Genomic DNA, 17,924 nt, shown 5'->3' with positions numbered 1-17,924 from the left:
CCTGATACCTGATCCTATTAACACCTCGTGATCACACAGACTGTGTGCTTCTTCTATGTGGGCTTTGTTGCTTCTCAACTAGATGGCCTCTTGTTTCTCTTCAAGCCTTTAAGACCCCATACACTATATTTTTTTAATAGCCGGGCACCATCAGCTTTCTTCATCACATTTGCTTATGCACCTGCTTTGTCTTCAGCAATCATGTCGGGAAGGTGAGCATCACAGAATGTCGGGTTATTAGAACAAAGTGTTCTTGCATTGAATGAGGGACTACTTAAGTAGAGGCCCAATGTCCATCTGCTACCGTGATACTTAACATATAAATATATGTACATAGATCTATTTCCCTATCATCATATATAAATATATTAACATATGTACATGCCTCTGTAAATGCCCTTTGCCTCCTAGTTCTTTCCTCTCTTTCATTTTGCTTTCCTTCTGTCCCACGATCATGTTCAGGCTTCATTGGTGGAAAGTATTTTTAAGGTGATAAGGTAGTTTTGTAGAAAAATTTAAATACATAGCTTTGAAAAAATTCCATTTTTATTTTTTAATATTAGATATAGGGCACATCCTCAAGGAAATGAATGAACTTAAAAGTGTTTATTGAGATTTGGTGAAGTTTTACAGAACAGATCATCAGAGGTCAAGGGACCAGGTAGTTGAGAGGCCAAGGACCAGAGAAAGATATGCCTGCCAGCACGCCAGAAGAGGCATTGTGTGTGTGTGTGTGTGTGGTGTGAAGGGGAGGCGGGGAGAAGAACTATATCCTTAACATTTTGGGAACTCTATGCTTGTTTAATAAACCTCATAATTATGAGGACTGTTTATGAGCTCTGAATAGCCATTGCGACAATTTATTGAACCCAGCAGAGAAATCGTGTACCATGCAAGGGATGATTGGTACTAGACTAGGGTTATGAAGGATGGCATGTGGAGGCATGTCTGTCCACTGACATAGGTCTCTTTGGGTTCCTTGTTATAATATTTTATAGTGTGTACAGGTCTGCTTTTCTCTGGTTAGATTTATTTCTAAGCAGCTCACCTTTTGGGTGACTATTGAAATGGTATTGAATTCCTTTTAAGAGCTCTCTTTGCTAGTATAAAGGAATCCAACTAATTTTTTTATGTTGATCTTGTATGTTGACACTGTGCAGAATCTTCCAAATATTTCCCAAAACAATTTTTTGCTAAGATTCTATGTATAGGATCTTATCATCTTCATATAAAGGGTTTCACTTCTTTGTCAGTTAGAATTCCCTTAATTTCCCTTTCTTATCTGAAAGTGCTGGCAAAAACTTCCAGCACAATATTGAATAGGAATGATGAAATTAGCATCCTTGAACCATCTGATCGCATACAGTCGCACAATGGAGGTAAACTATATTATACTACATATGGAAAGAAAATTAGTCCAATATATACCAAATTACCAAGAAACAGTCTAGTCAAATTGAAGCATAACGTTAATCATCACAGTCCAACAGTTATCAGTTTGACACCTGTATATATCTCTGTAAACTATTATATATACCATACATATTCTCTAAATTAAGTCAATTATCAAGTCATACCATGCTTAATTTGACACAACAAATAGGTGTAGAGCCGTGAAGACACTAGCCCCATTTGACCCTTATGTTTTCTAAGTAATGAATAAAGGAGGAAAGAAAACAAACATGTGCTCATTCTCTCTCAAGCACTATTTAATCAATTGGATCGTGTAGCCCAGGACCCAGAGGGGCTTGTACAGCATCCTGAATGTTTTCAGAGCCTTCTCTTGTTTTGTCGCTCTCTCAAAACTTGCAAGCTTTCCAATCGATTAAGTAGCCTACAGTAACATATACACATGAGAGGTGTATCGCCTCCCAAACACAAAGAGGTCAATCGGGCAGTGTGCCTCCTTTTTAGTTGTAGGAGGAGCCAGATGTAAGGACTTGCTCACTTTAGGTGGAATGTTTTGACATGCCCCATGCCACTGGATCCCTAGATTTTTCATTGAGGTGGAAGGCAACTGAATTGGGGGGTTATTTTCTCATCCGCTAGCATGGAAATATAAATAATTAACAACGACTCTAGAGTTCTAGATCCAACAAGCATAATGTCATCAATGTAAAGAACAAGTATGATAATGATACCTTGTAGAAAGCAAAGGAGGTCAAGGTCAGTTATGACATAAAGATGGAGAGTTAATGTAGTTCTGTTGTAGCACAGAACTACATTATGCTAATGAAGGAATACTGCTTGCCTTGCCAGCTGAAAACAAACTTCTTTTGGTGATTCTTCAAAACAGGTCTGGAGTCAGAGATATTAGGCAGACCAATTACTGAGTTCTAGGTGATAGATTAATTTTCCCAAGCAACAAAATCATATTTATAACAGCAACTGCAATTGGAGTCACTATCTGGAAAAGTTTATGATAATCTATTGTCCTTCAAAATTCTTCTTCTTCTTTTTTTTGGACAGGTCAAAAAGATGCATTGAGTATGAATGTGGTAGGAACCATCACTTTGTATCCTTCAACTCCTTATGAGTGACACTAACTTCTACAATTCCTCCATAAATGTGGTATTGCTTTAGGGTCACTATTTTCCTGGGTAAAGACAAGTCTAGTGGTCTCCTCTTGGCTTTTCATATCATAATATTCCTTGTTTCACTCATCAGAGGTCCAATATGGTGTTCTGTTAGTCGTTGGACTAATTGTGAAATGGGCCTTAGCTAAGACTGTATTAATATTCTGACTTTCCCAGGCCCCTCTCTGACTAGTGGGCCCTCTGTAACACTGTGGGTCTCCTGGAAATAGTGTCAGTTAAGAGCCAGTGTCAGTAGTTCCAGAAAAATCTGAATCTATAGATTACTTTGGGGAAGACTGGGAGAAAGATTGACAGTGTAAATCTTTGGCAGGGCAGTGGGGTCCTTTATACAGGGGATTGGACCTATCCTTCATTCTAGGTGCTGTGGGTCTGTAAAATGCCTCAAGAATTGGAATTGGTTAAGTGGACATGACCCTGTATTCTGTCAACTTAAGATAAACTAGCATTCCCTTGACCTAGAATTCTTCTGCTTGGACCTATAAAGTAAATATTTGGCAAAAAAAATTTAATTTACTTTTAGGGAAACCATGTCTATGTAGTCAATGTCATAAGCTCATTCAAGTCAGACTATTCGGATTACTGCATTGTCTGTTATGGTAACCAATCTCACTCAATCTTTGTTGAGTAAGTGCCACAATTTGCATTTATAATCGCAGGTCCTTTTCATTCCTACAGATAAGTCAGTTTCAATAGTCAAATATGACTTCGAAATGGCTCACACTGTTGTTGAGGCTGGAAACTGACTTACATCCTTAAGTCGGATGTCAGGATAGAGGCTTCTATGGATTCACGTGTTTTCAGGGATTGAAGATCTTAATTTGGCAGCTCAGATGGCAGGCTACTGGCTCACATCCAAGAATCAGAAAGCAGAGATTGACAGGTCAGATGCAGGATCAATAGAAAATGAGCATTACTAGAAAACACACACACACGCACACACACACACACACACACAAATCCAAACTGACTGCTATTGAATCAATTTTGACTCAGAGTCACCCGATAGGACAGAGTGGAACTGCCCCTGTGAGTTTCTGAGACTGTAGCTCTTTACGGGAGTAGAAAGTCTCATCTTCCTCCCACAGAGCTGGCTGATGTTTTCCAACTGCTGGCCTTGCATTTTATTCGGCCAACACATAGTCACTATGGCACTAGGGCTCCTAGAATGGATAAATAAGGTGTTCTAAATAGTAATGAGAAGATCAAATTACTGTGACATTCATCATCATGGATAAATGTCACTCAACCTAATGTTGAATGGAAGAAAGAAAGGGGAAAAAAAACCACTGCTCGTGGGTACATTCTGACCCATAGAGCCCCGATAGAAGTGCCTTTTGTGTTTCTGAGACTGTAAATATTTACGGGATCAGAAAATTTCATCCTTCTCTTGGGAAGCAGCCAACGATTTTGAATTACTTACCTTGCCAGTCTCAGCCCAAGTAAAAAACCACTATGAAAGATGCAAGACAAAATAAATACATATTGAGCCTTTACATTTATATAAATTACAAAACTTATGTATAGTGTTAGAAATCAGAATTATTACTAATGTCAGTAGGAATTGTAACTGGAAAGACTCTCAGGGGTCTTGTAGACATTCTAGGGATTTCTTATCATTGATCTGGGTTCCCCTTTGAGAGTACTTGTTAAACTGTACTATGATGATTCATGTATAATTCACTAATGGGAAGCAGGAAAGTTTTGTCACATTATAAATACAATAACTTTTCCCAGTGGAATAATGAGAACAAAAGTTGATAAAGCACAGAAATAGCTTGATTATGTTTCACTTCCTTAAAAGTACTTTTAATAATTTGGAGGAATTTTTAAAAATCAAAACTTAAGGATTAGACCCCTTTTCAATCTTTCTATAATTAGTATTTCATTGAGACTCGTGATCCTTGAGGCTTTAAAGCATGAATACTTTTCTTAAATGGACACTCTTTTCATTAATCTTGACTAATGAAGAAAAATGTGGCCATTTGCATACAGCCTATTCTAACTTGTGATTTAGAGCACCAGAGAGTCCCACAGCTGGATCATTGTTTGATGAATGAGGTAGTTATTCAACACTACATCTGCCTTAAGATGCACAGACCCAGAGGGAGATGATGCAGGTGGTGGGTAGACAGTGAACTTTCAAAGAAACTTACAAAGTTGCAAACTTTGAATAGAAATTTCATAAAACTTGTTTACAGTGAGAATGAAAGGGGTTAGGGAGGTAAGTCTCTGGAAGCAGACCCAAAAGAGGGTAGGCTAAAACTTAAAGTAATCTGTTCCCAAGAGACCTGTTTGGATAAGAGTGAGTTCATATCAGACCATTCATTTTCCCTCTTTCGCTTTTAACATGTGTCTAAAAGCTGAAAAACTATCTGAGATGACAAAATGCTGCTTATAATACAGGCAGAAATGCAATGATTCAGTTTGAGCCAGCACTTTTCATCCACCAGGAAGCTGAGAAACAAAATAACAGACAATAAGAAGGCCCTGCACCGAAGCTACGGGACTTTCCCAAAGCCTAGAATGAATCTAGTGAAAAACAGATTTTCTTTTACCTTTTCTTGTTAAAAAATAATTTTAAATGTATTCCCCCAACACTTAATTGTACTCCTAAACCAAACTTAGGAACACTGCCGAGTTCAAAATCAGAAAATATGTATATCAAGGTTGCATAGTTTCACCATAGTTATTTAATCGGTATGCTGAACAAAGGATTTGAGAAGCCAGACTATATGAAGAAGAGCAGGGCTTCAGAACTGGAGGAAGACTTATTAAGAACCCGCAATACACAGATGACACAATCTTGCTTATTGAAAGCAAGGAGAACTTGAAGCTAATGCTTATGGTTATCACAGACTGCAGCATTCTTCATGGATTGCAACTTAATGTAAAGGCAACACACATCCTCACAACAAGACCAATGGATGGGGAGAGAAACAGGACCTTCTATTCCTGCAGTTACAGTCTTGGAGACTCACAGGGGCAGTTCTACCCTGTCCTGTAGGGTTGCTATTGTAAGGCTTAATGGAGTCTGCTAAGAACCAAAGTTTCTCAATGTTTGCCACTCTGCCTGTCCTATAAAGCTCTCCTCCAAGGAAGACCCTGTCAAAAGTTCTGCACACACAGGAAAGAATGTGCCTTTGTCAGAAACCAGCGAACCAAGGACAGTGATGAACATGAAGGAACCAGAGAACCACGAAGGATGACACTGGAAAATAACTACTTGGAGTTCTTATGAGACAGATAGATCAAGAAGACCGGAGTCTGAATTTTCCACCCACGATGGGCCAAACACCTTCCTCATGTCTGTACACTATATAAGGGCGCAAGACCCTGCACTTGAGGCTGATGTTCGCATGGTCTGCATCAGCCTGTCTGCACCCAGGTGAGAAAGAAACATTGCTGTTTGCTACCTGTCTGGCCTTGTAACTGAATTGAGTCTCTCTACTTTACAGCTATGAGTCAGTATTGACTTCATGGCAGTGAGACCAAAAGGTAACATCATGATAAATAGATAAAATATTAAAATTGTCAAGGATTTCAATTTACTTGGTTCCACAATTAACAATCCTGGAAGCAACAGTCAAGAAATCAAATGACATATTAAATTGATCAACTCTGCTGCACAAGACCTCTTTAAAATATTTAAAATCAAAGATGTCATTTTGAGGACTAAGGTGCATCTGATCCAGGCCATGATATTTTCATTTGCCTCATATGCACATGAAAGATGAACAATGAATAATGAAGACTTCAGAAGAACTGATGAATTTTGAGTTCCTGTTTTGAAGAAGGCTATTGCATGTACTATGGACTTCCAGGAAAACATGCAAACGTATCTTGGTTAGAAGTACAACCAGAATACTATGTGGAAGTGAGGATAGTGAAACCTCGCCTCATTTTCTTTGGAAAAGTTATCAGGAAAGATCAGTCCCTGGACAAGGCCATCAGCTTTAGTGGGAAAGAGAAGACCCACAAGGAGATGATCGATATCAGAAGCTACAACAATGGGCTCACACACAACCGCAGCTGTAAAGATGGTACAAGACTGGACAGTGGTTCATTCTGTTGTGCACAGTGTCTGTCTTCTTTAAATATTTACAGCCTCAAAAACCCTGAGCAAGATCACTACAAATCAGAATCAATTCAACAGTAGTGGATTCGGTTTTTGGTTTCTGATTGAGTGTTTGTCTTTAAGAAGACGTTAGGGGATATATTTGGTCAAAGTTTAAAGAAAGATGACCTCAGGGCAATAGTTGCAGGAGCTAATCCACCACTCTCTTGGCTCCAGAAAGTTAGGCACCCATGAGAACTTAAAATGATGTTCTGTATTTTGTCTCTTTGATCAGTATTCTTCTTTGGTATCTTTGATCAAAGTGTTCCGTTATGGCAGCCAGGCACCACCCATTGCTTCTAATCTCGTGGCAGAGGAGGCAGTTGTTCATAGATGCAATGGGCCACACATTTCACATCTTTCTCCTAGTGACTAGGACCTGGTCTAACTCTCCTTCATCTGCTGCTTCTGGTGAATAGAGACCAGTTGTCATGCCTTGGACAGCCACTTGCAAGCTTGTAAGGCCCCAGTCACTATGCAATGAACTAAGAGGTAGAAGAAAACCAGAAGCACTGAAGCCATTGTTAATCAATGAACTGGACTATTCCATGTAACTATGGATCTAAACATCCAAACCAATTAACCAACTCCTATGAGGTTTTGGTGATATATAAACAGCTTCAGAAATGATTTGGTTGTGCTACATCAACTTTTAGAGGTGTACAACTTATTGGCAGCAATTATAATAATTGGCTAGGCAACCCCATTCTTAATCAATTTGATTGTTCCTTCACTGCTCATTTCCTCTTTTCCCCCACCTCCTGCCCTTGGAACCACTAGTACATTTTGGTCTTTATGCATTTGCTACTTCTTGTCTTGTTTGTATAGGTAAGGCTGAACAATATTTGTCCTTCTACGATTGAATTATCTCACTCACTATATTGTCTTCAGGTTCTATTCATATTGTGTTATTAATGTTGTTAAGTGGTGTCCAGTCTGTTCTACCCCACGGCCATCCTATTACAAGAGAACAAGACAGTGTCCAGTCTTGCGCCATCCTAACAATTGATCTTGTTTTTGTTTTGTTTTTTTAAATAATTTTATCGGGGGCTTGTACAACTCATCACAATCCATACATCCATCCATTGTGTCAAGCACATTTGCACATTGTTGCCATCATCGTTCGCAAAACATCTGCTTTCCACTCGAACCCCTGGCATCAGCTCCTCAATTTTACCTATCCCTCCTAGTTCCCCCCTCCCTCATGAGCCTTCGATATTTTTTTCATATCTTACACTGTCAAATGTCTCCTTTCACCCACTTTTCTACTGACTGACCTCCAGAGAGGAGGTTATATGTAGATCCTTGTAATCAGTTCCCCCTCTTTACCCCACTTTCCCTTCACCCTCCCAGTATCACTGCTCTCACCACTGGACCTGCGGGGTTCATCTGTCCTGTATTCCCTGTCTAACAATTTTTCTTATTTGGGGTCATTGATACAGCCACTGTGTCAACCCATTTAATTAAGATTCTTTCTCTTTTTTTGCTGCCCCACACTTTGCCATCACCAGGGACTAGTCTTACTTGACAATAGACCTAAAAGATGTAAGATGAAGACGTGCCGTCTATGCCTCTAAGCGGCACTCTGACCCTACTCCTTCCAACATATGTTACTTGCCCTTTAAGCAGCCCATGGTACTTTCAATATCCTTCTCAAGCACCACAATTAAAACACATTGATTATTCTTCAGTCTTTCTTATTCAATGTCTAACTTTTACATGAATACGAGGCAATGGAGAATGCCATGGCTTGGGTCAGGCACATCTTAGTCCTCAAATTAACATCCTTGATTTTCAACATTCTAAAGAGTTCTTGTTCAACAGATTCACCCAATGCAATATGCCATTTGATTCCTTGTCTACTGCTTCCATGAACATTGTGGATTCAAGCAAGACAAAACCCTTGACAACCTGTTAGTACCATTGTGGAGAATTTGGTCATCCTTACATTAAGTTGTAGAGCAAAGGGACAAAGAAGCAAAAGAAAACCCTCAAGTCAACTGTGAACTCAACCCGACAACGGTCATGATGTTGGGGCAGGACTGGGAAGTATGTTATTTTGCTGTACTCAAGGACACCATGAGAAGATGTTGGTGCGATGGCACCCAAAATGTCACACCTCAAACTAAGTTTTATATGTTTACTTCCTGGCTCTTTATGATCATGTTTTGGGTGAACTACAGCCATGTTCTCTGATGATTTTCCTTGTGTGACAACGTCTGTTCATCCATTCATCCATCTATACCAACACATATTTGGCAATAATTAAAGAAAAAACATGATCTCAACAGGAATTTCACAAGAATTCCTGTGGGTGAAACAGACCTCTGAATCCATATTATATTTCCATCATTCATTAAAGATAAAACCATGGTTCTAATTGTGTGGTACCCAGTAAGAGGGATGCGGGATGGGTTTTGATTTTCATCAGCAAATGTTTCAAGTCCTCCTCACTTTCAGCAAGCAAGGTTGTATCATCTTCATATCACAGGTTGTTAATAAGCCCTCCTCAAATCCTTATACCACATTCTTCTTCATAGAATCCAGCTCTTCTGATTATTTGCCATACCTTTCATGATTTTAAGCCATGCTGTAGTGTCCTGTTCTGTTCACACAACTGCCTCTCGATCCATGTACAACTTCTTCATGAACAAAACAAAGTGTTCTGGAATTCCCCTTCTTTGCAAGTCTGTCCACAGTTTGTTTGGTCCATGTGGGGGAATGCCTTGGCATAGTCAAGAAAACACAGTAAACATATTTCTGGTATTCTCTTCTTTGAGCCAAGATCCATCTGACATCAACAATGATATTCCTTGTTCTCGTCCTTTTCTGAATTTAGAATGTTACAAGAGTATTTTTTCTTGTAACTCTAAGTCTTTTCATATTTCATTATAATATTTTGGTTTGTCTTCTCAAAGGTTCAGCTCTTTGACTTCCTCAGTTCTTCCATTTGCTTTAACTACTTTACAGTCAAGAGCAAATTTCAGAGTCTCTCCTGACATTCACTTACTTCTTTTCTGTGTTTTTAATGACGTTCTACTTTCTCTCTGTATGATGGTCTTGAAGTCCTCACAGCTCATCAGGTCTTCTGTTGCTAGTGTTCAGTGCAGAAAATCTCTTCTTGAGATATTTTTGAAATTCAAGTGGGATATGTTCAAGGTCATGGCTCTCATGAACTGGTTTATTTTATATATTTATTTGTTATTAAAAAGTTGTCAGATATATGTTTTCTGGAGATATTTTTCTAGTCATGTCTTGTGTTTTTGTATTTTCAATTTTTTGACAAAATCACTTTTAAAAATAGTTTCATTGGCATATAATTTACATATCACACAATTTAATCATTCACTCATATTAAAAAAATTATGCAATCAATTTCCAGAATGTATTCTTCTCATACTCATTTTGTTAGCTCCCCGTTTCTCTAACCACCCCTGCCATGTCTATAGGTAACTTTTAATTCACAACTGTCTCTATAGATTTATCTATCTTGGGTTTCATAAACTAAAATTTTATACTAAATAGAAGAAAAAAGTTAACAATGATCAAAACAGAGAAAAAAGCTCAATAAGAAAGAAAGCAGGAAATATTAAAAACTGAAACTGCTTTAAAATGGGGATTATATGATAAAGGGTTACATTTGAAGCTGCTTCTACTTGCCATTTGAATTGTGGTGCTGGAGAAGAATATTGAAAGTGACATAGGCTGCTGAAAGGACAAACCGATCTGTCTTGGAAGAAATAAGGCCAGCGTGGAGGGATCATAAAAACAAGGAAGGTCCTTGATGAGATGGATGACTCAATGGGTGCATCAATGGGCTCAGGCACAGGACCAATCGTGAGGATGGTGCAGGACCATGTAGTGCTTTATTCTGTTGTGCATAGAGTCATTATGGGTCAGAGCTGTCTTGATGGGACCTAAAGACAACAGATCTGCTGTAGTGGACTTTACAATGCTCTCTGTCTGATAGCAAGACTAGTCACATCTGTCATGACATCCTTCATAGGCCACACCAGAGGGATTTGATGTGGAAATGCCACTAAGCAAATGGGCTTTATCTTAAACTCACTAGTAGCAGATTTAAGGAACTGGCATCCTCCTTGGATTTAACACTGAAATGCCCTAAAGTGAGAAGTAGCAGGTGACTGCTATCATAAGGTTATGGAACTGGTGGTTGTTAGACTTTAATTAAGATCCTTGCTTGAGGCTGCCCAATGAATGGTGGTTGGGAACTACCATACACATTTACTATTTTAATGTCCTTGTTTTCTTATGACATGTATTAGTCTGGTAGGCATGGTTATGCCTCTGTGAGTGTTATTAAAACCTGATCACTAACTCACAGTGTCCTTGTAAGTAGTGTCCAGTCATTTAAGAGTTTGATCTACTCATGCCAACAATCCATGTATTTTGGTCTGAAAAGCCAATGTGTTGTTGTCATTCTTAGGTGCATTGAGTCAGTTCCCATCACAATATTATCCATAGTGACAGTATGCCCAATAAAACAACAGAATGAAACTGCCAGGTCCAGGGACATCCTCACAATTGTTCTTGTGTTTGAATCCATTGTTGTAGCCACAGTGTCACTCATCTTCTTGAGGGCCTCCCTATCACTGCCCACCTAATTTACCTTTCTCCAGGGACTGGTCTGTCCTGATGACATGCCCGAAGTATGCCAGCCTTGCCTCTAAGGAGCACTCTGACTGTACTTCTTCCAAGACAATTGTGTTTGTTCTTTGGCCAGTACTGTGGTTCAAACTCATCATTTCTTCTTTGGTTTTCCTTATTCAGTGTCCAACTTTCAAATGCATAGGAGGCAATTGAAAACATCATGGCTTGGGTCAGCCGCAACTTGTTTCTCAAAGTAACATCTTTGCTTTGCAATACGATAAAGTGGTCTTGTGTAGGGGAGTTGCTCAGTGCCATTTGTTAGATCTCTTGACTACTGCTTCCATGAGCATCATTTGTTAATCCAAGCAAGACAAAATCCTAGACAACACCATCCATTTATCATGATGTTAGCTGTTAGTCCAGTTGTGAGGATTTACATTGAGTCATAATCTATACTGAAGGCTGTATTCCATGGTCTTCCTCAGCAAGGACTTCAGGTCCTCCTCACTTTCAGCAAGCAAGGTTATGCCATCTGCAAATCTCTTGTTGTTAATAAGCCTTCTTCCAATCCTGATGCCACATTCTTCTTCATATAGTACAGCTTTTCTGATTATTTGCTTAGCAGATTGAATAACTGTGATAAGAGGATACAGTCATGTCGTATGCCTTTCCTGATTTTAAGCCATGCTGCGCTTCCCTGTTTTGTTCACACAACTGCATTTTGTTCACACAACTGCCTCTTGATCTTTGTCCAAATTCTCTGTAAGCACAACGAAGTGTTCTGGAATCCCTGCCGCCGCCCCCCCGCCCCCCCCGCCCCCCCCCCCGCCATCTTTTTTTAAGGCTATTCTTAGTTTGTTGTGGTTTGCCTCGTGGAATGCCTTGGCATAGTCCATAAAACACAAGTAAACATATTTTTGGTGTTCTCTTCTTTGAGCCAAGATCCATCTGACATCAGCAATGAGATCCCTTATTCCATGTCCTCTTCTGAATGCAGTCCAAATTTCTGGCAGCTCTTTGTCAATGTAACACTGAAATTATTGTTGAATGATCTTCAGCCAAATTTTACTTTCATGTGATATTAATGGTATTGTTCTATATTTTGAACATTCTGCTAAGCCATCTTTCCTTAGAGTAGGTACAAATATGGATTTCTCCCAGTCTGTTGGCCAAGTAGCTTTCTTCCAAATTTTCTGGCATGTGCATATGTAGACTCCTTTTTAAAAAACAGTTTCAAATTATATATCACTGGCTAAATTAATGATACTATGAATAGAATCACCTAATGCCTCAAAAGGATTATTTATGATGTTTTCTAACATTGAAGAATAATGACGTCTCTAAAGTGAACCAAAGGCCTATACAAGTCATAAATATAGGAATGGATTTTGGGATTCTACCTAATTCCAACCCTAATTTAATAACAATTGTTCTCATGACACTTATTACTGGATTCCTGTCCTCACGAAAAGATCCGTGAAGGTCCGGTGCTATAGAAAAGTGTGGTGAGGACACCAGAGGATGACTGACTATTAGAAAGAATTGCATCTGGGTTCTTAAAGGCTTGTCTTCAAATTAGCAGCCATTTAAGTGAAGCATCAACAAAGTACACATGGAAGAAGCACACCAGCCTGTGTGATCCAAAGATTACAAATAATAGCATCCAAATCTGCATGAGGGACTGGTGTAAGAGATTAAATTCTGACCAGCCTATTTGCAGAAGGCAATTGATGAGGGTGGCAATACCAAATCCATTAAACAGGGCCCACAGGGATTAAGCCTCTGATGAATCCTCTTTGGTAAAATTGTTTAATGGACAAGTTTTTAATTATTATCAGGTCCTATTTTTTATTTTGTTTTTTGCTATTTTTTAAATTGCTGCTTACGTGACATCTGTGTATACTTGGAAAGAAACATAATGAAATTCTTATTTTTCAGATAAAATGACAATGATGCATATTATAGAGGCGATTAAATGTTTTCAATCATGACCTCTAATTAGTTTGGCATGATTTTTAAATTTTCAAAAGCAATTTTAGAACAAAGAGAACTGCTAACCACCAGTTTATTAGTTGGAAAGCATCAGCTGCTTCACCGGAAAAAGATGGGGCTTTCTACCACCCAGGAATTCACAGAGGCTGCTCTGCCCTGTCCTGTGGCATCGTAATGAGTTGGCATCAACTGATGGCAGTGAGTTTGGGTGGTGTTTTTTTTGTTTGTTTAGCAATTAAAATGGTAGAACTATTCTAAGATTTCATGAAGCAATTTCTACTTTCTCTTGGATTTTAACCACTTTTTAACATAATGATGGCAAGAATTTTTTTTCATGAAAATGAGGAGTAAAAGGCATTATAAGACCAAAACATTGAATTTGCCTTTAAACCTTTAGCTTTTCTCCACCAGGGATGAAACCAGTATTCTCAGTGAGCACTGTCTATGATAGGCGTTTTCTCAGCACTTTTCTTGTAACCGTGCATAAAGTTCTCTAGGCTTTCAGCAGCTTTAAAGGAATTATTAAACATATTTCTTTCTTGAACCAATTTGATGGCCGCTACATGCAGGTATCATTAACAGTTTATTCTCAACTTACTTGTTAATAGACTTGAATCCCAGGCGTTCCATGATAAACGAGATTTATGTGGTCCGTAGTGTTTGGGGAAGTTTGATAATCCTTTAAATGGCAAAGAAGTCTAGAAATTATCAATGTAATTACCATGTTGTTGTTAATTGTGAGTGAATCATCTCTAGCTCATGACTATTGTGTTTGACTGGGTTGAATAGAGAAACAAATCCAGCGATACTCGTATATGTCTAAGAAAGCGCTTTATATCACAAAGTAATTACCATATATACTAATGTATAAGCCTAGTTTTTCAATGTGCTGAAAAACTGGGGTTCAGCTTATACACGGGTCAGTGGTACCCCAATGAGGTGTAACATCTCACTGGGGTCCCCCGAGGTAACGGAACGAACGCCCGTTATCTCGTGGATGATTGCCATTTCTCTGCTGTTCATTCAAAGCCCCGCTGACACTGCAGGGCTTTGAATGTTTGTTTACGCACATCTAACCAATCAGAGCCATCCTATGATGTGTATCTTTGAATAAGCCTTTTAAAGATTGTGTGCGAAGGATGTGGTATGAATGGATGTCATCTGGTCAAGCCCGACTAACAAAAGGAGGAAATCTCATGAAGCCTGACATAGAATTAATAGCAAAGTGGGTTCGAGATGCATGGGAAGACATTCCAGAAGACATGGTGTGACGTGCCTTCCAGAAATGTAGTATTAGTAATGCTATGGATGGCAGTGAAGACTGCGTTCTGTATGAAAATGACAGCAGTGATGGTGATGACGGCGATCTCAGTGAGGACAGCGTCTATGATGACCTCACACCAGCTGAAGCTCTGCATTGGGATACAGATGGTGATGAGGAATTCAGGTTTGAAGGATTTTAATTCTTTACATTTTAGCTTGGTTGCTGATTGAGCTCAGGGAATAGTACTCTTAAGGTATCATTGTTGATACCTTATTGTTTTTGTTGAACCTATTTTCCACTTACTGTGCTGGTTTACTAATGTTAAATGACTTGTCCTTTTATTTATGTCTTTTATTTAAAATAAATATTTAAATACATTACCCCACTGATATCTCATTTTTTAGTAATTTATTTTCATCTGTTTTGATTATTGAAACTCACCAATAGCTTCTGCATTTTCCACCCTGGGCTTATACTCGAGTCAATCAGTTTTTCTGGTTTCCCAGGTAATAATTAGGTACCTCGGCTTATATTCGAGTATATACGGTATATATGAAGAAAACATTCAAGCCCAGTCCAACTAAAGTTATTAGTATGTTCATAATTCCCTCTTTAGAATCACACAGGCACAGGCAATGATGCAGAATGCAGAACTTTCCCAGACTGGTAGGTGCAGATTCTTGTGGATCCAATTGCTTTGGAAGTGTCACAGGTGTGTGCAGGTTCCAGAGTGGCTTAACAGCAGGAACGTGAAAGCAGAGAGAGAGAAACAGAGATCCCAGGGTCCTCCTTAGAGAAGGTCGGACCCACAAGGAGGCACCGTCAGGCTGTGACCTGATTGACAGGTTGTATACCGCACGTACACTTTTATATATCCTCAAACTGACATGAAATTATGTAACTACCACAACCATCGTATGTATAACCGAGCAAAACCTTGTCTAAGCCTGTGCATCTTATTGATTGGCAGTATGTTTCAGTGTATAATTACAACTATTGTGTCAATATATTTCTTTGAAGGTTTCCTTTGTTTTTACTGACAGTCTTTACCAAATATGATTTTCCTTTCTAGCAATTGGCCTTTATTTATGATATATTCAAAGTAAGCTGGTGCTCTAAGTTTTACTAGCTTTACTTTTATGGAATCTTCCATTTGTGTTTCTTCTTAGAAGCATTTGCTTATTCTTTGGGCATTTCATGGTACATGTGATAGCCCTAATTACCTCGGAGGAGCATATTTTTTTAAAGTCTTATATAATTAAAAATACTTCCTTAATTTTAGTACTTTCACAGTTCTCTACTAATTCATGCATCCTTACCCAACATGCAACAGAACAATTGCAATAGTGGACTGTAGGAATTATTCCACTTTCAGAAGAACAAAGTTTATGTTTCCCTATTTTGCTAGAAACTCTGTCCCCTGGCACATGATCCAAAACGTGTCAATCATAACCCTTCTTTGGTATTGATCCATTCCTCTGAGGTTTCTAGAACAAAAGGGTCTGAATCTAGTGCTGCTTGCAAACATGTAGACAGACATGTTTGCTGAATGAAGCCAAGTGGGGGCAGTTGTCAGATGGAGATGTGGAATCTTGGTGACTCTGTGTCCCTGACTGTAGACCCTCAGGTTTGATTCCAGCATCTCTTCTTTCAGCCTGGCGGATTGCTCAAGTATCCACCAGAGCCTTTTCTATGGAGCAGTTCCCTTCGTTAGAGTTGGTTGCTGTCACTAGCAACCTAAAGAGCCCTGATGAATAAAGAAACATTATCAAGAGTGATAGGAGGGCCAGAGATCACCAATTGCCCCCAATTTGGAGCTATTTATTCCCAGCATCTCATCCAAATAGCCTCTCTTCTTTTTTATGGGTTCTTGACAATTGGACATTCAACACCTGCCATGAATATTGTGATGATTTCCAAATGGTTCAGATACTCCATCTTCTCCGTTTCCTCTAAGGGCAGTGAGTCTCAAATTTCAATGTGCTCTTAGGAGTTAAAGACTTGCTTTCTCCACATCAAATGTGACATCTCTATTAAGACTTTGATTAGCAAAAAGAGGACAGTCGTGACATGTGCTGTAGTCTAGGCCCTGCACAAAGCAATGGAAGTTCAAAGAATTCAAAAGTGCTCTCAGCTATCGAGTTATTTATAGGCAGAGTCCTCTTTATCTATAAAAAGAATATGATACATTCCATTTATTATTAATTACAGAAGCAATGGCTGATGTAAGCTATGAATAAATTAGGATTTAAGAAGTAATCATTACTCTGGCCTAAAAAAATCTAAAGTAGTATAGATTTGGAGCAGATCAGAAAAACTTAGGAGCAAGAATTTTGGGGAAAAACAAAGGGTTGGGGCAAAAATCTCTGAAAAAAGGGTGTTGGTTTATTTGGCAGAGTAAGGAGTAGGTCTGTCTGTTTCTAATGGACTGAGGACATTCAACCCACACCATTACCCATTTGATCCTGTGTGTCCCTTTACTGACCATCCTTCCTATTGGAACTTCTTGATGGATTTTGAGATGGAGGTGCGAAGAGGGCATTAGCTACCCCCGGTACCCTCCTTGGCACATGGTTCCTTATAGCATTTTGTGTGCTCCTACTCGCTATGACATCTCTGCGCTGCCCTTATCATCAGTCATCAAAGTGAGGGGCCATCTGTGCTGTGCTCAGTCTGCACCATGAATGAAATGAAGGCATGTGGTATGTGGCTCTATTCCAACTTCCCCTTCTTCACAGCTGTGGTGCCCCTTTGAACAGCCCATGGGGCCTAGCTGATGTCTCACCTTTCTGCAAGGTACATGATCCTTCTGCTTCCAGTCCTATTTTACTTTGAAAAAGACCTGCACCTCATGCTGTTCGGGTATTGTTTTAGAAACTCTCACCATGCACTAAGCCACTAAGTTATTTAGAGGACTTTGGCAATAACCCATTTTACCAAGGAAAGATTTTAATGGAAATTCAACTTTTCAACCAAAATTCCTCTATCACAGGAAGAATAACAACTTTAATTTATATAGCTTAATCCCTTTGAAGTACATTATTGATATTAGCTAACCAATCTCTTCTGCATCCTTGGGATTCTCATCTCACAGGGAAGGGTCTAAATCTGGAATCAACCTTGAAATTGCAAAGTCTTAAATGAATAAAAATAGGCCTGGAGGATGCAAATTGAGCAGAGCTACAGAAAATGCTGCAAAAAAAAAAAAACTGCGTGTGACTGGATGGAAGAGCCCTCTATTCATGCAGGGTCAAAAGGCACTTTCCCAAGGCTTCCTGCAACCTACGTGAATAAGCTTAGTCAAATATTTCATTATGTTGACCCTCAATTTGATCATATGTAAATT

General features: G+C 39.0%; 1 pseudogene; it reads left to right on the top strand.

Annotated features, from left to right (window-relative positions):
• The window catches only part of LOC142438979 (small ribosomal subunit protein uS3-like), a 40,969-nt pseudogene that overhangs the window by 8,287 nt on the left and 14,758 nt on the right, over positions 1-17,924 (top strand).

The sequence above is a fragment of the Tenrec ecaudatus genome, chromosome 1 (assembly GCF_050624435.1).
Source record: "Tenrec ecaudatus isolate mTenEca1 chromosome 1, mTenEca1.hap1, whole genome shotgun sequence".
Classification (NCBI taxonomy): Eukaryota; Metazoa; Chordata; class Mammalia; order Afrosoricida; family Tenrecidae; genus Tenrec; species Tenrec ecaudatus.
Note: the sequence above shows the minus strand (reverse complement) of the source record. Positions and strands in the feature narration are given on the sequence as shown.